This window comes from Saccostrea cucullata, unplaced genomic scaffold (genome assembly GCF_032062105.1).
Source record: "Saccostrea cucullata isolate Sc308-1 unplaced genomic scaffold, CSIRO_AGI_Scuc_v1 ctg3484, whole genome shotgun sequence".
Classification (NCBI taxonomy): Eukaryota; Metazoa; Mollusca; class Bivalvia; order Ostreida; family Ostreidae; genus Saccostrea; species Saccostrea cuccullata.
In genome coordinates, this window is record NW_026940267.1 from 96410 (window position 1) to 117987 (window position 21578).

The 21578-nt window shown below is 33.5% G+C and overlaps 1 long non-coding RNA gene across 2 annotated transcripts in view; it reads left to right on the forward strand.

Annotated features, from left to right (window-relative positions):
* The window catches only part of LOC134255050 (uncharacterized), a 68838-nt gene extending 56353 nt beyond the window's left edge, over nucleotides 1-12485 (forward strand). For both annotated transcript variants that reach the window (XR_009989439.1, XR_009989440.1), the window contains exon 3: nucleotides 12429-12485. This is a non-coding gene — a long non-coding RNA (uncharacterized LOC134255050). The remainder of the gene's footprint in view (nucleotides 1-12428) is intronic.
* The last annotated feature ends 9093 nt before the right edge of the window (nucleotides 12486-21578 follow it).

Below are 21578 nucleotides of genomic sequence, written 5' to 3' on the forward strand. Positions count from 1 at the left end.
TGCTGAAATAACTATTCTTATAGAAGAAGTAGAAAGAAGAAAAGATGTTCTTTTCTCCAAGCACAATTCCACCGTGACTAATCAAGCCAAAAAGGGGGAATGGGACCATATTTGTTCTAAAGTGAATTCGGTCAATACAAGTTACATTAGGTCAGCAGAGGAACTAAAGAAAAAGTGGAGTGCCATTTGCAGCGAAGGTAAAAAGAAATTCGCAAAAATTAAAAGGGAACAGAGAAAAACTGGAGGTGGTCTTTTGCCGGCAGACTGTACTACAACCCCACTAGAGGAAAAAATACAATCTATTTTGGGTGAGACATCTACATCCGGAGTTGGCATCGACACTCTTGCACAAAGTGAACGAGGTTGGTGTCCACTAATACTAGTATTACATACGAATATCAAATCTTTTTTAAATTCTAAAATTGATTGGGGCACTTGTCCATAATTTGTTAGTTATTAACAAGTTGTAGCGTGTTCTAGCATCTTTTTTGCCAATTCTTCTAGTCATATTTGTATTTTTCCTTATGTTTATTAATATCCTTGTAAGGGATATATTCAAATATGGGCATGTGTAACTTTTTTCTTATATGGTTAATTTGTTTAGCATTCTAAAAAATGCCCATTTACAACAAAAAGTTAGTTTTTGTACATGCTAAAACATAGCAGAGTAGACTCATGGATGGAGAATTAAATTATTAATTCTAAAAATGATTGTTATTTACTTCAGATTAACAACATAGATTCACACACCTTCCCTCACCAGGCGCTGATCCAGAAATTTTTCAAAGGGGGGGGGGGGTAGAAGTATTTTTCAAAAGGGGGGTTGAAGGCGAAAACAGTTAAAGCGTACGTTGTACACATACATAAAGTTAAATAACTCAATAGAATATCGTTACAGGGTCGAGTATGGTTTTTGAAAGTGGGACGTTGATCAATCTGGGAAAAAGTACTTGTATACATTACCAGAAAGTTTTTGAAAAAGAAAGGAAAATAAGTCTCCGAACCTGAAAATCCTATTTTGTAAAGGGATGGGGTTTTATTTTGTTTTTACAACCGAATTTCTTTATATATTACAACATTAGCCTTTCACCTTACATTTTCTATAGTAAACACACAACAAAAAAATTGGAACTTTCTTATTTCTCTTTCTTTTTTGCAAATCCAAAGAGGAGGGGGGGGGAGGGTGGAGGGGTGGGGGTTGCAACCCCCGTAACGTAACCCCCCCCCCCCCCCCCCTCTGGATCCGCCACTGCTCACCTACAAACACATCCTCACACACACACACACCCTAACATTAATATATATATAACGTATATAATTTATTTATTATAATATTTATAACTTTTATTTTATTTTAAAGATGAGTCTAATGAAGTGGAAAGAAAAGGGGGTATCCTTACAGAAAGTCTATCAACGGACCAATCATTGGAAGTATCTACGGCTACAACAACAGTTACTGCTACATGTACTGAAACTAGCAAACCTACATCAACATGCATTAATGGTAAACTCATCAATTCAGTATGTATACTTGAGTCATCATCGCCTTTAAAACTGATCAATCACTGCACTGAAAATAATGCTTTGTTTAGTTATAAAAAAAATGACATTCAAAAGATAAAAATAGCTCCCTGAGAAACACAGACCCCTTTAAAGATTGCAATGAAAGACATGTATCTGAAGAGAAAAATAATTTTCCTGATTTTTTTTAAAAATTATTTTCTTTCTATGTCTGACATATCTTAGAGTTCATGTACGAGGGCTGTTCGAAAATTATTGAGACATTGTGTATATCTTGTTTTCTACTGAACGTCTTTCGGTGAAAATTTTCATAATAACTACGAGAAAAAGAAGTGTTAGGGTTTGTTATTTCATTGGTATACATTTTTATGGTTAATTCAACCAGAGTGAAATCAAAAGCTCCGGACGACCATCAGTTATTACGTACGGTATCAATATCGTTGACTCGCGTTACATTAATCGGCACTGCATGAATTTAAGTCATTTTTTCCCACAAATGAAAATATTGCAATCGGGTAGCAACAGCATACATTTTTAAGGAATAGTTTAAGAGAAGAGACTGTATGATTTTTGTACTGTTATATTTAATAACAATGAAGAAAAAAAGATAAAACATTTCCGGATCGTTTTACATGCGAAACCATCCCTGGCTGACTTGACGTTAAAATGACGTTGTAATGCTGCTCCGGATTAATTTTAATTATTTCACCTAAATTTTTCTTATTATCATAGGAATTAGAAATTTTGCATAAGTGTTTTATTCGTTCTTTTTAAAATGTTGATGAATTTTCCTGAAATTATCTCCGTCCTTTATGGAGTAAACGTAATTGTCTCAATAATTTCCGAACAGCCCTCGTACATCCCAACCTGGAAAATAATCCTGCGCCTGTCTTATACATGTACTAATCTTCAAATGTGTAACATATTTTTATTCGTTCATTCTTTTTTACTTGTAGCACCAACTAGGAAGCGAAAACAGGACCTGCAATCACCATCACTTGAATTAGTGAAAATTGAAAAAGAAAGACTGGAAATAGAGAAAAAGAGAATGGAGCTTGAAACAGAAAGACTAGCAGTTGAGCAGAAATGGCTTAGTATAGAGCAGGGGAGACTGCAAATTGAGCAAGAAAAACATAATATTAAACTTTGTCAGTTGGGCATTATTTCTAATGCCACAGTAACACCTATCCAATAAATAAATTTTGTAGATGGTTTAAATGTTTTATATTTCATATTACACTCATTTATACACAAAAGTATTTTATTCTTCAGTACATGTCATTCATTAGTACATGTGCATACATTTTCTAAAACCTAGCTTCAATCAACTGTCTCCTATTGTCATTTCCATCATTTAGAGTTCCACGATATACACAGTCATTACCGTCATTAATAACAGGCCTGCCTTGTGGTTCTGGGACTCTGTTTTCAACACAAATGTTGTGCAAAACTGCAGTCGCCACTATGATGTTGCAGGTTCTTTTGGGTGAAAACTGTAAAGTACCACCAGAAGTGTCCATGCAGCGAAAGCGCATTTTCCACACTCCGAAACACCTTTCAATTACATTTCTCGTTTTTATATGTGCTGTGTTATAGGCATTCTCCTTGGGTGTGGATGGGTTCATAACAGGTGTAAGTAGAAATGATCTAAGTGGGTATCCACTGTCACCTAAAAGCCAACCTCTTGGGATGTTCTTGTTTTCAAAAAGTTGACAAAGGGTGGAATTGTTCCATACAAACGAATCATGTGATGATCCAGGCCACTTTGCTACTATATTAATGAATTTCAGTTTTGCATCACATACAGCCATAGTGTTTATAGAGTGGTAATTTTTTCTATTCACAAAGACGTGCTCTTCAAATGATGGGGACTTTATACCCACATGTGTACCATCTATTGCGCCTATAACATTAGGGAAGCCACAAATTCTTGAAAAATCATACATTCTATTTGTAATTTCATTCTCATCAATGGACATTTTTATATATCTTGGACTTATTTTGACCAATGATTGAGACACATCTCTGACAATTCTTGAAATGCTCGACTTACTTATTCCATGTAAGTCGGCAGTTACTGTTTGAAAGTTACCAGTAGCAAAGAAACGTAATGCAGCCATAAGCTGCAGGGATGGTGGAAGTGCATGAGACCTTCGTGTAGGCCTTGTGATGTCATTTTGTATCATTTGACAGATGTCCAATATCAAATGACGAGGCAGTCTAAACTTTGAAATTATCTCACGGTCATCCATATAGTCCAAAGGATTGTTTCTATCCCTAAACAACCTCTCTCTCCGTAACAGTCTCCGTTCGTTTATTATTAAATATGCAGCCGCCATATTTAGTTTCTTCCTAAGTCATCGATTTACCTGTCCTAAAGTTACGACATAACTTAGGAATATCCTAAGATAAGACGAGGTTAGTGAAACGGATAAGTAATGAACTTAGGAAAGAGTTCTTTCCTAAGATAGAACTTAGTCCTAAGTAGGCTTTGTGAAACGGGCCCCTGATTTAGAACATTACACACTTTACATAATATGTAGTTCCTTATGATAGGGATTTCTAATGAGAGATACGAAGGCTGTTCAATAGATAATGTCCTGAGCTCTATGACATACAAAATAGAAATCATACGACATCAAGCTTGACTTTCTTTCATAATTGCATCTTTAATTTACGTAGCACTGTGAAGTCTTACTATGAAGAAATCAATGGAATATAGACGTGCAAAAAATGGGAACTATTTATAACTGAACTTATCTTGATGAATTCATTTTATTATCACATACTTTAATAAAATACTTATTGAGATAACATATATAGTACACCCTATTCTGTAGTATATTATCTTTGGTGCCATCAATAGTCAGTCACGTGATAAATGCATAGTTTGTGTACTGAACGGAGGATTATAAACAAATTTCAATTTTGCAAGGGCATACCCTGGTTGAAATAAAAAAAAAAATTGTAACAATTTATTTTTTGAGTACTTCGTAAGTTATCTTGAAAGTGGTGCTGCTTTATAGGGATACGGACACTGTTTCAGCTTAAAATGTTAAATATGTTTAAAATTTCATTAAATTTAGAAACGGCCACTATGATCTATAAAATATTCCCGAAAGTGAGTAACATAAATCCATCTTAAAAAGTAATACGATTAATCATATTTATTCTGATTACACTAAATACACTAAAAGCTCATTTACAACAAACATTTTGTTTTGATATTTGCAAAAAACAGGAAAGTAGACTCATTCGTGTAGAAAATAAACTATTTGAGGACGGTGGAAGACGATGGTATTAATGAATTTTGTTTCATGTACATGTATTTTATTCAACAGAAGATTGAACTGAATAGCCTTCATCTTATACCATTATATGATATTAATGACACTTCCTATTTGAATTTCTACATCTCTAACGTTTTGTCAGTATATACTTGTTTCAAAACACAAGGTGACCATTAAAGTTAGCTTTTTTCAGTCAAATTTTTCTTTAAAGCTGTGTAAATTATCCCCAAAATAATGCCTATCAATTTAACAATTTGTCTTAATGTCAATCATACATCATCAGTGATAATTTGTTTAATTTTGGCAAGCATCACATTGGATGTTGTAAGTCCTTGTCGCCAAGGAGGGTAACCATTTTTGATGCCTATTATATGATATTTGTTCAAATCTGCCAGCTTATCTGTCTATAAAACAGGCATTGATTGCTGTAAATTTCACATTTTCTTTGCGATTCTTAACGAGTTTTAACAGTTTAATGATCAATATTTTGTAATATATTACTGGAGCAAAGATATTTATCATAACGATTTGCAACATCGTATTTTAAAATTAGGACCATATGTTACGTATTAAGGGTTTACAAGGGACAGGAATGCTAAATCTCTGACGCTTTATATCTCGAAAAGGGGAAAAATAATTTATTAACCAATATTGAACAAAAGATGGTCAGAATAATGTTCAAAAGAATATGCATACTCCAATTTTTTTTAATAATGGCCCCATCAAGGACTGCTAAATGTGGCTCCTAGATATTTCTATTCAACATATTCGAAAAAAAAATTCTCTGAATAGGTGTTGAGCAAAACTTCTTTAGAATGACAAGACTTTTCATTTGATATCAAGAAAAGGGGCTGACTCCGCTCAAATGAGCCAAAAGTCTTCAATTTTTAACTCTTTTTAAAATGATTAATATTTTGAAAAGCATTCATGAAGCAAAGTGCAGCACAGTTAACATTACAAATGGAAATATCGGCAATTTTATAAGATAAAAAATACATACTTTTTGAGAGTGAGCGATTCTTTTAAGGACTCCACTGATATAAAAAAAAATGTAATGTGGTTCAAATCTACATGTTGGGGACATTTAGATTTTTAATTTAAACTTGTCACGTGATGTCGACGTCACGTGATTTTAGCAATTATACTTGCAGTTTAGAGGTCATCTATGAAAAACTGCGAACGATAGTATTGTTCTCCCGCCTACCTCTAAGTCAATTTTCAAAAGTTAACATATTTGATTAATTTTTTTAATCTTTTATAGATAATTATATGAATTTTCATAAAACATTACTTATTTGGGAAAACAAAGAGAGATAACTCTAAAATTTTGTCATAAAAATTCCTTTTTACAGGTAATATGAAATGTTATTTCACAAATTTATGACAAAGCTTTTTGTGTGACACGGGGGAAAATATGTTTATTGACAAAAAACGATAAAAATGTTTATTTTCCACTAATTTCAAAGCGATTTACAACTGAAACATTATATTTTATTGATATATTCATGTTTTATTTATTTGCCTTAGACAAAAGAAAAGATTTAATAAACATTTAATCATATCCAAGACTATTTCAAAATATGGTGATGCCTGAAACTCCGATTACAATGGAAAATATCGTCAACCCTCTTTTTCAAAAGCTGGAATAATGGATAATTTACTGTTAAGCGCTGATGTTAAGACAATTCATCAATTACCATTGAACTGTTCTTTGTATTAAACAAAGATTTTACGGCCAAATTGCTATTCATTTTGAATTAAATGGTTCCAAACTGTAGGCGGGAATCGAGAGTTAGCGTGCGTATTTCTTCCAATATTGCAAGGGCACAATCAAGTTGAAAATCTTAATTTAATTTATAATACTTTTCAAAACTATATGTAAGTGCTGCGAACCTACATGTATATGGATTCCTTTATTTAATGGCTAAAATCTGATTTGTTGTACGACACGATGAATATATATTGCTGGTCAGCTTCAATAATTACAGCTATAATTTATTCATTTGCAAGATTTCATGAGGTTCGCAGCACTTTTCAAATATCTTAATCCTTTTTGAGTTCATGTGTACAAACTTGACAAGATACATTGAGAGTATGCCCTTGCAATAAATCGATTTATTAGGGCCCTTCCATTACTTTTTCAATGAATCTGCATACAAACACACGACAATATCACTTGTCTGCAGAATGTACGGACAGTTTATTTATAAAATACTAAAATATACATCGCACCCAAGTTAACAGCCTTTTATTTTAATTATATTTTATTTGAGAACAAAAGACATTTTTCATTGTTCAAAATGTGACTTGATCAGCCTCTCACTGTGTCATTTTTGCAAGATAACGTCACATTGACAAGTGCATTGCGATCGATGCATCGTTTATAAACTGATGTGTGGGATATAACAAAGGACAAAACTGCATGTAATAGTAAGTTTGTATGTAGTTTACAGCTATTCAGTTTTTTTAAAGAGCAAAAATTTTCATTTTGTTTTATTTTGAAGACCTCATCTTATGTGTGACGTCATAATAAACATTTTCCGTACAAATTAGGCCGCCGCCTTACTTTAATCTTAACTGTGCTGCGAGGTATTCATCGTTAGGATTTGCAACAAAATATTATAAACTTTTGATCAAATGTTACTTAAAAAGGGGTCACAATGGACCAGAATGCTTGATCTTCGACGCTTTATATTTCGAAAAGGTGGAATATTTTTATTATAAGCCATGTTAAACAAAAGATATTTTTCAAGATATTGTTATATAGTACAAATCGAAATTTTAATTGGTTTAATTCTAAAGTTTAATGAAAAAATATTATACATATTAAGCTACGTTTACACTATGTTCCCGGCAGCCACGGCAATCACGTTTCAGACCACCGTGGAAAAAACGGGACGGGCGTGAGAAAACTTGGGGCAACGGGATGGGCAAACGTAACTCATCGCGATTGCCGTGGATGCCGTGCCAGATTTTTAAACTGTCAAAAAATTTGCCACGGCGGCCACGTTGCAGATGTGAAACTTAGTAGGTCGTAGAAAAACGGAATAAACGCAACAAAACGCGACAGCACGTAATAGACCGTAACAGAACTTGGAGGCAGTCCGCAGTGGGACGGGAGAATGTACATTTCCATTCATCTCACGGTCCATTCACGTTTTGAGACGTTTTGCTGAGTTTAGTCCGCGTTCTGTCACGGCTAGTTCACGGTTGTTGTCCGTTTTATCACGTTCTGCCACGTTTCATCACGGTCCTCACGGCAAACTAGGGTGTATGGTAGCCGTTTCCTCGCGTTCAATCGCGGCTCGTCCCGGCATGTAACGGTTTATGGTCCCGGTGCGTTGCGTTCTACTACGGTCTGACACGGCGCACGCGGTCTGAGAGGAAGCATATAAAAGCCGGGCACTGCAGAGAAGTTTCATTATGGATCCATATGGATCTCCGCCTTCTCATCCGTCTTATTCGTCTCATTCCTGCCTTCCCTCTCTGTAACTGCTGCTGGTTCTCTTCATTTTGACGAAGTGATTTTAGGTATGCACCCAGCAAACACGCGAAAATAAAATCTTCGTCTTGGGAATTCATGATGTTTTATCTTCGAAGGGTCATGATACAATGATTGTTTCTGGTTAGGAGACCTTCTCTGGTACAAACGTGATCCATAGTTTCCCGGCGTCCATGTTTCATACGTAGAAAGACTTAACAGAACGCGAGAAACTTATAAGAACTTCATAAGAAAGCGAGAAACGAGAGGGGACCTATCAGAACGTAAGAGGCCTGAGGGGAACGTGCTGGCATACGTTGCAGAACCGTAGTGCGCCGTGGAGCCTCCGGCACTCCACGGCAACTTCTTCCTACGGCCCATCACGGATTCCGTAGAAGACCGTAGGAGACCGCAAAAGAACTTGTCAAGACTTGGATATAGAGGGGAAAATTACCAAAATCTCACGGCGCACTACGTTTCGGGCAAACGGGGCTGCCGTGGCTACCGGGAACATAGTGTAAACGTAGCATTACATTGTCTTTTTACGAATATCTCAGTCTAAAGCACATATCATCTTATCGAGATACTGGACGGATACTGCTCGCAACGAGATCTCATCTAATCAAATAACGCTGTTCTGACGTTAAACAACATGTGCAAAATTTGACACATTTTCTTTTATATATCTTAATTTATTAATATTTTGTTGTGAAGACATATGTAATAAAAGATGTGCAATATAATAGCATCTTTCATTTGATATCAAGAAAATGCGGTGAGCTCTTCAAATTATGGGCTAAGAAGGGCCAAAGGTTTTTCATCTTTGATTCTTTAATGATCAATATTTTGTAATACATTCCTGAGGCAAAGATATTTATCTTAACTATTTGCGACAAAATATTGTAAAATTTCGAAACATGTGCTACGTAATTAGGGGTCACACGGGTCCAGAATGCTAAATCTCTGACGCTTTTTAATCTGGTAAAGGGGGAATATTTAAATAATAATTATTGAACAAAGATGGTCAGATTATGCATACTTTTAATTTTTGTAAAGTGGCCCGGTTAAGGACTTGTAGGGGTGGCCCCTAAATATTTCCATTTAGCGTATCTCCACAACGAGAAGAAATCTCTGAATAGGTGTTGAACAAAATGCCTTTAAAATTACAAAATCTTACATTTTATATCAAGAAAAATTTAAGGGGCTGACCCCTCAAATTAGGGGCCCAGAGGGGTCAAAAGTCTTTCATCTTTAACTCTTAAATGATCAATATTTTATACATGTATTACATTAATGAATTAAAGATATTCATCTTAAACATATCAATGCCCTCGACATGAATACTCGGAAGTCTCTGGTTTTATCCTACATCTGTAACCCTAACTGAATGTAAATGTATCATATAAGATGCCTTACATTGTATTGAGGTAATTTTTGAGGAATAAATGACTGGTTAACGATACAGAAGTTCGACCAGAGACTTCTGAAATGATTTAATTGACAAGAATAGAGTCTTTTGAAGCAAACGATGTCATTTTAAAGTGGGTTAATGATTAATATATTAACAACATACAAACTTGAAGCGGGATTGCTGAAAATTGAGTGAGATACCTTGTGGTAAATATAAGCAGGGGGTACCCCGTATACGAAACAAGTGCCTGTGCTTCCCAATATGGGTACAATCCAATAATTCTCTTACCAAAGGCGACAATATTTATGTTACCGCATTTTATTTCAGTCTCCAAGTTAAGGAACTTGTAATTTTTTCTGCACTTCTTTCTTCCCGAACCGATTCTAAAAATAATTTGTTGGATGTACCCATCATTTTATCCGGAAATACTTTTTAAAAACATATAGAACAAAAGAAGTTTAGAATTCCAACATATTTCAAATGATATCTTGAAAAAAGGGCTGGTCCCTAAAATAAGGTATCTAATGGATCTAATGGGCCAGAAGTTTTTTCCTGATAATCTTTAAAAGTATTGAAAATTTGTTATACATCAAAGAAGCAAAGTAGTTCAAAAATACGTCTGATGACGTCACTTCCGGCCAAACCGGAAGTAGTCAGTCAGGAAATGCATATTTTAGTCGTGGTTGATACGTTTTGGGTAATATCTGTCACTGGAAGAAAAGAAAAATTAATTTTTTGTCCATCGACGTCGGATTTGGAGGATTTAAATAATTGGAGACTTCATTACTCGTTTTAAACTAAAAGTTACTTCCCGTCGAACATGATGGAAGACCTACTCGTTGCTTTGCAAGGTGCTTTGTTTTAGTTATTATTATTATTATTAAACATCTATAAAGCGCCCGGTATAATAAATCCTAAGGCACTGTACAAGCATAATACATAAGCCTAAAAAATTGCAGCAGTCATATTCGAAAAATGAAAGATAATAAATAAAATTTAAAGTGTCAAATATAAAAAAAAGTACTATATATATGTAGATGATGGCACCTGATCCGACCTCTGATGTTCCGGAGGTCCGTGTTTGCTCTGCTCCTATTTTTTAGTGTTTTATGGACTTCGATAGTGGATACTGTTCGTTATCTTTATATCCTTCTTCATGATAAAAGTTTAAAAGGCTGTATCCAAATATAATAAAAAGCTTCAACACATAATTTATAAATCATATGAAATCATATGCCTTAGAAGTTTTCACTTAATTTAAATCGATTAAAGAATTACTTGATCACTGTTTACTATTCAGAAATTTCTTGTTTGAGTTCTTCATGTCAAGTTTTTATTCCCACAATGTTTTGAACAGTAAAACAACGCCAAAATCCTTAAATATATATACAAATACTGTACACGCTAAATATAATACATTTACAGTATTTTTCTTCTTTAATATCGCTATATTATCGGAGAAATGGCAAATGATTTGTGGGATTATTTCAATAATAATGAGTATCATTGAGAATCTTCTTTAATTTTTTTTCAATTTATTAATTCAGTTTGAAGTATTTAATTATTCAGTTTGAAGTATTCATTTACATGTATTTATGTCTTTGTAAATTATTCCAAGTTTTTCTTCTTAGCATGAAACAAATATTTGTTAAGCTTTTACCCGAAGTTATTACAATCTCAAAAACATGTATTGAACGATGGCACCATCAAATAATCAGCAACAAGTCATTTAAATCGGCAATGGAAAGTTTTGGTTAAATTAACTACAAATAGGTTAGACTTGATACAATGCAAACTTGAACTACATTATCTAATTCATTGTACATTATTTTTATTATCTAAGAATGCCATAGTTTTTGTTAGCAGATTGGTAATGCAGAATAAATTGACAAGAAAAAAGATAATAGAGAAGGCACAAGAAAACAAGGGCATACAAATAACATGATCGTTAATATTGTTAGATATTAAATGCACAATCATTATATTTCAGTCTTCGTAATTTTTTGTGTGGGTAAATTCCTTGATCCTTCTTTTTATCAAAGAAATGAAAGAAGATGACAGCCACACTAAGATTTTCAATTGAAAAGAACCTAAAATTGGGAATCTAGCATCCAAATCTGAATATTACAAGATTCTCTCCATAGAGAATATTACATACTAAAATCCATATCATATGTCATATCAGCCCGAGTGGCCCCATATCAGCCCGAGGGCCGAAGACCCGAGGGCTGATATGGGGTCCGAGGGCTGATGTGACATATGATATGGATTTTAGTATGTAGTAATCTATTTATCACATATTTAAAATACTTCATATGCGAGTTCACATATGGTGGTTGAAGAATGTTTGTGTTTGTTGGAAACAGTTTTTATAAAATCTAATGAAGCCAATTTTAGGTAACTGAAAAAAAAATTGAGACCACAAATGTCATGAAAGAACTCTTTTATATGAACATTTAAATAAAATCAAGTAAATTAACTTTTAAGATTAATACAAACGTTATTTCCGGTTTCATATGCATTTTCGGCCCGTCGGTCCGATATGTGATATGGTTTTCGGACCGGTCCGTAATATGGGGTATTGTGACGTCACCCGTATCACACCGTGCAGAATCGGCATATTTACTACTAAGTATATGATAAAGGTGGATACTGAATATTTTATACAGTGTTTATCTCTATTTCCAGTTATTACCTTTGTTTTTTTTTTCTACATTTACACTAGATACCTATCCAATAACAGAATAACCACAATACAGGAGAATGCATTTAGTGACCGGTCATTTATAAAACATCTGTGAGTATAGAAGTTTTCACTAAATCGATTAAAGAATTATTTGATAACTGTTTAATATTCAGAAATTCCTTGTTTGACCTCTTCATGTTAAGTTTTCATTCCCACAATATTCTGAACAGTATCTTACAAACATAGATATGTTCATAAAATACTTAATCATTTTCAGAATTGATTTGATTTAAAATGTTACACACGTTGGAACACTTTGTAAATGTATTTCCTCGTTATTGGAATTCCTATTGAGAGATAAATACGTAGACAGAGGATAATTAAAAATCCTATATGCACATTAAAAGATTGCAAAATACTGTAAACGTATTGCATTTGACGGTGTATTCTTTTTATCGTTTTTTGGTGGAAAGACACTTCCGCTAATTCACGTACAACGCCAAAAATCTGAAATATTTTTACAAATATTGTACACGCTAAATATACTCAGTAATACATTTACAGTATTTTTCTTTTTTAATATCGCTGTATTATCGGAGAAATGACAAATGATTTGTGGGATTATTTCAATAATAATGAGTATCATTGAGAATCTTCTTTAATTTTTCTTTCAATTTATTAATTCATTTTGAAGTATTTAATTATTCAGTTTGAAGTATTCATTTACATGTATTTATGTCTTTGTAAATTATTCCAAGTTATTCTTAGCATAAAACAAATATTTGTTAATCTTTTACCTGAAGTTCTTACAATCTCAAAACATGCATTGAACGATGGCTCCATCAAATACAGATAACATGATCGTAAATATTGTTAGAAATTAAATCCACCATCATTATATTTCCGTCTTTGTCTTTGTAATTTTTTTGTGTGTAAATTCCTTGATCCTTCTTTTTATCAAAGAGATGAAAGAAGATGACAGCCACATAAAGATTTTCCACTGAAAAGAACCTGCGTTTTGTGATATTTCTAAAGCTTTTGATAGGATCTGGCATGAAGGAATTGAATTTAAACGAAATTGGAATATCAGATTAAATCTTAAATTGGGTTAAAAATTACTTAGTACACAGAAGGCAAAGGGTGATCCTTGATGGTTATACATCAACTCTTAGAACAACTAGTGCAGGTGTCCCCCAAAGATCTGTCCTAGGACCTTTCCCAGCAGGCATTTCAATGTTGATTCAACGTTGAATCAACGTTGAATCATGGCCAACGTTGAATTTTGGTTGCATATGAAAGATGAGGCAATGTTGAACATCAACGTTGTTTCAACTTCAATTTTTAACGTTGAATAAACGTTGAAATTCGGTTGAAGTTTTGGTTGATTTAAGGTTGATTTTTGAATGCAAATGAAAGTTGACACAACGTTGAAGCTTCAACGTTGTTTCAACGTCAAATATCAACAATGTAAAAAAGATGAATATTTGGTTGAAATAAGGTTGTCATTTGGTTGAAAATTTTCGGTTTTACAATCGTTGATATTTGGTTGAAATCACATTGAATTCATATTGCATTTTGCTTTTATAACCAAATACATTTCAAATTCTAGAATATGTTTCATGTGTTTTATTGAAGTTGTGAAATATGTAAATTGTAATCCAGTACTATGATTCTGAGAGAATTTATTTTAAATTTATTTTCTGTATTTTAAAGACAAACGCAAATTTGGATCCAATCACCGAATCTCAAAAACCACTGCGTGACAAAATTTATATTCCTATTGAAAAGGGGGGTCACAGTTATCACATCCAGGTTCCGCAAAGCTTGCGTCTGTCTTAAACTTACGGTATAAGTTCTACTAAGTGGCGGATCCATTGATTTGAATCACGCATACAGTTTAGTCCCACAATAGAAAGAAATGAACTGGTGAATCCATCCTATGAAGCAGAATCCTAAGAACAAAAGAGATAAAAACGTTAAAGTCATTTGTTTGATACAATTTTACACGTTATTTCAAACAATAAAAAAAATGAATGATCTGAAAGCAGATAAAAGAATATATTCCGGTACTTGAATGAAATGAAATGATGAAAAGAATTATATTTGACCCCATGTTTAAATTCGTAATAGTATGATTATGAATAATTATTACTTAAGAAAAATGTTTTAGTTACATATAGACATACATGTGTAAGTGTACTTACAAAATGTTGCATTCCTTTGTAATTGATCTGATGCAATCAAGGCTGACAAAATCAATTTCACCTTAAATCCACAAGTGACTAATGGAACCTTACAACGAACTACAATTTAATTGTATAATATATTATTATATTTTTTTATTTCATAACCAAATGAATATTAACAAAACAAATAATACACGAAACATTAGCTTAGGACATGTAGGATGTGCATTTTACACATATTTCAAACATACTTATAAAACAAGAATAAAACGATATACGAACACTAAAACCATAAATATGAAAAGGAAATAATACTTACAGTAATATGCAGAAGTTGATAACCCAGCCTTAATCCTTGTGTACGAGGGGTTATCAAAAAGTTCGTGGACTGGCGTCATAAAATTAAAACCGCTTTAGGCACATCAATGGATTTTGAAATATCTAGTTAGCATCATCTTTTCTATCTTAAGAATGAACAATAATTCATGAATTTTATTTATTTTCTTTTTATAAATTAGTAATGTTTTTGTAAGCAATGGTATGTCCAGGCGGCGCAACCTCGAACACGACGTTTTGCGAACTATGTATAATTGAGAAAAACTCTTTTGATATGATCATTTGAAATCCAAAATTCCCGTAAATTCAGGTATGTATCGGAACACAATTGTTCCATAAAATATGAAATTTTCACTTCACTCTGGAAGTTCTATGAAATTTTATCGTAAATTTTATACGGAATGTCCAAAAAATTGAGGCCTTGAAAATGACGTCAAAATGGAAGACGGGTTTCCTTTCCCAACATTTAATAAAGTTTTACCCCTGAAAAAAACTGTTATAGTACTAAGAAATGTTAAAACTGGCTACAGAGAAATAATATCATGTGATGTAGATATTTAACTCCCAAAAGCAAAATATGCCGGCACAATCAAGCGCGGATCTCTACCAATGTATAAATCGACTTGGAATATTATATTCATTGAAGGCCACTGTTTATGACATTGATAAGTCATATAAACAAGGCGGGTTTAAGTCCTTACTCAGCTTCAGGGCATCTCATCAAAAATGTGTAAGAGGTAGAAGAAGCGGACATTGAAGCGGACATTGAAAAACAAGAACATTATGGGACGTCATGAAAATAAACGACGACAGCGCCGGTGTAAAGACGAATAATGACCCCCATCGAATAATGACCGGGGGTCATTTTTCGACAGCGAAAAATGACCCCCGGTCATTATTCGACGTAGAAAAATTACCCTTTTGCCCGTAGAAAAAGTGTCACTTCCTTAAAAATTTGCAGAACCCACGTGAAGAAAAATGACCCCCGTAGAAAAATGACCCCCTGTAGATTAAAGCTAAAATTTTTAGGGGGGGGGGGGGGCAAAAAAAAATTAGATAAAGAAGCATATTGGCCAAAATGCTCACCTGAGCTTATTGGGAATAAACTGATGATATGTTGATCTCATAACATTATACAATTATGGCTATGTTTTAAGGTCAATGCAATGATTTAGAATCTAATGGAGTAAAAGATTTATCAAGCCTTAAGGGTTAGGTAAACATTGTTTTTTGATGGTGGAAATCATCGAACTGACAAAAAAATCAGCAGTATTATATGTCATTATATTCTCCGCTTGAAAAGCGGGAGGGTATATAGTGATCGGGATGTCCGTCCGTCCGTCTGTTACGCTTTGAGGTATCCATTTCTTATCCGCAAATCCTCATATATAAAAAGATGTGTTTGTGAAACAGCTATGCCCCTGTATGGCAACATAGCGAAGATTAAACTTTTCTTAAATCCAATTTGAATATATTGTTACCCAAATTAGGGTCTTCTCACAAGAAACACAACTGCAAAATAGGAAAGCCCTAGCTCCACTTGTTCAAAAGTAATGGCTAAGGATAAGTTTTTGATAGGTAGGTCAAACTCAAAGGTCAAAGTTGATGATTTCTTAAGAAAATGTTTAATGTAACAAGGATTACATATATGAAGTATGAATACCCTAGCCCTTACCGTTCAAAAGTTATGACCAAGGTAAAAAAAATCAAAAGTACGGAAATCTCCAAGGTCAAAACGTCAAAGTTTTTGTATCCAATGAAAAGTAATGCCAAAACACTACATATTTGAAGTATGAGAGTACTAGTATCTACCGTTTGAAAGTTATGGCCAAAGTAAAAATTTAGCATTTTTGTGTAAAATGGGTCAAACTCCAAGGTAAAGGTCAAAAGGTCAAATTCGGTGGTATCCAAAGTAAGGTCTTGTCACAAGGAATACACATATTAAATATGAAAGTCATAGCTCTAATAAATGAAAAGTTATGGTCAAGGTTAAGGTTTTTTGTGGACAAACCGCCAGATAGACAGACGGACATACAGACGGACATGATAAAACTATATACCCCCGAATCTTCGATTACGGGGACATAAAAAGAAATGGTCTTCAATTAACTTTTCATATTTTGATACATTATAAAGAAGACGTTACAAGAATGAAAATGTTTGTTCTGATTTTCAAATTAAATTCTCTGAAATATATACTCAGAACTGAGTAAAAGGGTGGAGTAAATCAAGAATTAAGGTAGAACCTATGTCGGAAAAGTCTTTGTCACAAGATTTTCAAACTTTTCAAAATGATAAATTAGTACTTGAAATATCATGATATGTTTCCTAGTTAATCTAGAACAGGCTGTGAAACTTGGTATGGTATAAACATACTACGACTTCACATTTTCAAATATTTTTAAGGGTACTTGTCATAAAGGGAATATGAAAAATCACAAAAATACTTCTTCAAACATCGTCGTTTATAAACTTTATTAACTGAATAATATTAAAAATATTTTATCAAGAATAATTTGTTTTTTATTGAATTAAGATAAAAGATAAGTCCACCATTAAAAAAAATAGTCAAATGAACTCTATTATTTTTAATCAATTATGCACCCTGCATTTGTAAATATTTTTTAGAAGTCTTTGTCACAATGTTTTCAATCTTTAATATGATGAAGAACATAGCCAAATGATTACAAAAATTGATGAAAATATATACCTTTCCCCTCTAACTAATGAAAGATAGGCCATTTACCGATACTCATATTCTTGACTTTTTTGCACTTACACGGGATTTAATAATTAAATGACTGTTTGGGGTTACTTTCAGATTAAATTTTTATCAGAAATTGTACTTTTACTTTAAAAAGATCATATCTAATAAAAAAAAATTGTAATCAAACACCAAGAATATGAATAGGTAACAAATAATTGTTAAACGGAATGCACATCATTTCATTTTAGATATCACAAAAATGTACACACGATCAAACGATCTACAACACGTACATCTTTGACTTAGACACATTTCATCAAGATATTACACTATATAGCTGGCAACTAAAGATTTCTTACGATTTATGCATTCCTTCAAAATGGTTACAGACCATTCAAATTATTACGAAAGTTGTATGTACATTGTAATTTCATTACACTAGATACTCTTGGGTTTGTCAACTTCAAGTCTAGATCTAGTAAATAAAAGGTGCCTACATATTTTTTCTTATTCCAGAAATATATTGCCATTAAGCATTATAAACCAAAAAATATATGAATTGAATTAAGATTATGTTGGCATGATTGAATTCTGTGAATTTCAAAATGCAGTATTTTCTACCATTTCTATTGAAGCTGTCAAGTACGGGAAAAAGTGGCATTGAATTAATTATGACGTCATAATGGATCTAGCAAAGGTTAAACACATTTACCAGTTATGATGTCATAGGAAGTACGTTCTACGTTAAAAGAAATGTAATGAATACTGTGTGCTAAATCAAAAGTTTATGTCTACATGTATAGTTTTTGCATTAGAATGACTGTGTATTTTACACTAGCCCATAGCTTTACAGAGCATATTTTCAGGTCTTATACCTACCCCACCCCCTTTCTTATTTAGGAGGAAGTCGATATTGAACAAAAGCAAAAAAAAAACACCCTGCCTATATTTTTCTATAAGAAGGAATTAAAAATAAGCTTAAAATAATCTACTATTCTACTAATTTTTAACTGTTACTTTGCCACAATACTTTCAAGTATACCTCCACCAACATTTAAAGTATGCTTTAATCATGGCGAAGAAAATTATGATATGATAGTACTTGTGTGAAGGCTTAACTTCATTTCAATATTTTATCTAGAGCCTCTTTCAGAATTATTGAAAGGTATGGAGTTTTATTTATATTTTTGCTTTTCATTTATTTATTTATTTTTTTATTTAACGTAATGTTCTTTTTTTTTGGGGGGGGGGGGGGATAAAAATTTCCTCCTGTCACATTGTCAAATAGGATTTGCCAAACTTAAACAAGCTAAAAGTTGAAATAACGGAAAATTTATAGTTTCCTATTAAAGAGTATTTAAACCTGATTTTTGCATGGTTTGATTTCTAAAAACAAGTGGAATATCATTCTTAAAGCAAACATTTTAAGGAGGAATATTGTAAAGAAATTTTATTTACTTGACAATTAAAGAATCTCTTTTCAAACACAATTTTAGCATTGAAAGACTACGTGAATCCCTTTATTATTTCATACGACTTTTTGTATTTTTCTGGTTACAGAAAATGTAAAAATTAGTTTCGCTGTAAAAAAGATATCAAAGAGTGTATATTTTGTATCACTTTAAAGGGGGTCATTTTTCAATGGGGGTCATTATTTTATAGGACTAACATATAAAATAATGACCCCCTAGGACTCTTTTTCTACAAAAAATGATTTTTTTCTACGGGTGGGGGTCATTTTTTGTCGTTGAAAAATGACCCCCCGGTCATTATTCGATGGGGGTCATTATTCGTCTTTACACCGGGTCATATAAAGTCGTTTTCATTTTATAATAATTTGGCAAATAATGAATTTTTCAAAATTTCTTTATTTTTTTTTGTTTTATTTTACACAAATTATAAATTACGAAAGCACGGACTACATAGTGCTAATTTTATAGCTTCAGTCCACGTACTTTTTGATAACCCCTCGTATATAGCTTGGAAACACATTAAATATGAACAGCAAGAAGACGCGCACTTCTTGTCGATCAGTTGAATTCAAATTTTGATCTAGATAATGCCTAGGTCACATTTCCCGGCCGGTAGCCGTAGACCGGTGGTAATCGGTAGTAATCCGTGGTGTGAACGATGCCCCAACATCGGTCCACATCGGCCCATTTGTCCTTAAAGTATCAGTCACATTATCAAGCGATGTGCATACGATGGGCAACCAATGCGTTTTATGAGAAAAATGGCGTGGTTGCTGGCCGGACTTACAAAGGCTCAACGATGCATTGCTAAGCATAAAACGATGTTCCAGGAAATCGGCCGATGTATATTACATCGCTTATACATTGGTGAACATCGTTCGTACATCGGTCGACTACGGGCCAATGTTTGGTCGAACATCGACCGATGATCGGTCGTTATCTGTTGAACACCACTCAACCCCCCGATGACCTCAGATTCAACGGATATTGGACGATGCTCGGCCATACATCGGCCGATCCTTGAAAGATGTGTTAATGATGGGTTGCCGATGAGGAGCGATGTGAGGCATCGTTGGAGACATCGCTGAATTTTAACTACGAATTATTTCCTACCGATGACCCAACTGATTCGCAAAAAAGACTCAGTCACCGTCCGATCACTAGTGGTGCCCGGCCGGCAACCACGACATTTTCATTAAAAAACGCATCGGTTTCTCATCGTATACCCCATCGCTGGATAATGTGACTTATACTTAAGCTGTAAACAGCTATACACTGCCCATGGTTATCCTGACACTGAAACTGAACAACTTAGCAAGAAGCACTCCTTATCTGATACACTGAAGATTTGGGTGAGTGGATCTTAATAATGCAAAGTGACCGGGGTTAATTGTTACTGTAAAAATTGTTAACCGTTTTAAAATGTGTGTATTTGATTTTTTTTTACACTTTGTGAAAATAAAGATTATAGAAATATCCTAATTCACTTTACGCTTTTTCTTTACACACGTAACAATCTAATAAAGAACTATATGCGGTATACTGCATATCCTTGCCCCCACAAAAGTCACATTTTGACAAATTCTTGATATGTGCTGAATTTTATAAATTGTATAAGATATATGAAATATCGACGAACATCCAACATTGAAATATGTTGCTGCTTCAACGTTGTTTCAACGTTGATTTATCGGCGAACATTCAACGTTGAAAATATGTTGCATCTACAACGTTGTTTCAACGTTGAAAAAAGGCTGAGAATTCAACGTTGAAGCAATGAAACCTCAACGTTGAAACAATGTTGAAATATAGTTGCGCAACGTTGCAACCTATATTTTACTACCTTTCAACGTTGAAACAACGTTGCGTGCCTGCTGGGTTCTTATTTTTATCTTATATTAAAAATATTTCTTAAAATTTAATAAATAATGTCCGATTATTTGCTGATGACACTTCACTCTACATTATTGTTGACAGTGATATAGTCATGATTAGTGCTGCAAACTCATCAACAAATGATGACAAATGATTTTGAAAAGTCGGATCAGTGGTCAACACAATGGATTATTTATTTTAACCTCAAGAAAACAGTAAATGTAAATTTTTCCTGAAAACATTTTTCTCATCACAATGTCACATTTTCATTGTTTTTGCTGGAAATTCTCAAAAGAAAGAAAGAAAACGGAGAGCTACAGATGCAAATATACACTTCATAACTTAAATAAAGTAATTGTTAAGATTTACCTTGAAGTACTTATGCCTAGGTCACATTTCCCGGCCGGTAGCCGTAGACCGGTGGTAATCGTTGGTAATCCGTGGTGTTAGGGATGCCCCAACATCGGTACACATCGGCCTAGTAGTCCTTAAAGTATCAGTCACATTATCTAGCGATGGATATACGATGGGCAACCAATGCGTTTTATGATAAAAATGGAGTGGTTGCCGGCCGGACTTACAAAGGCCCAGCGATGCATTGCTAATCATAAAA